The sequence below is a fragment of the Rhipicephalus sanguineus genome, chromosome 2 (assembly GCF_013339695.2).
Source record: "Rhipicephalus sanguineus isolate Rsan-2018 chromosome 2, BIME_Rsan_1.4, whole genome shotgun sequence".
Classification (NCBI taxonomy): Eukaryota; Metazoa; Arthropoda; class Arachnida; order Ixodida; family Ixodidae; genus Rhipicephalus; species Rhipicephalus sanguineus.
The window spans coordinates 153,026,040-153,026,396 of NC_051177.1; positions in this window are offsets into that span (position 1 = coordinate 153,026,040).

Sequence of the window (357 nt, forward strand, 5' to 3'; positions counted from 1 at the left end):
ACATAAAGCCTTTATTCGCTCGTACTAACACATTCAAATTTAGTTTTTTCCCACGTACAATAGACCTCTGGAATTCCTTACCGGGCAGTATTCGTTCCCTACCGTTACAAGATTTCATTGATGCCGCTATTACCAGGTAGAAAATATGTAAATATCTAGTTTGTAATATGCAAAGTGATGTTTTCTTATGTATTGCCTATGTATTTCAGTTTTATTGTTGTTGTTTTTTGCTCTGTTTGTATTAGTTTTGTATAACTCATCCACTCCTGCTATAGCCCTGCATTAGGGCTGCAGTATATTCAAATAAATAAAATAAATAAATAAAACCCTGAAGGACATTCTAGTCAGAGCAAAAAC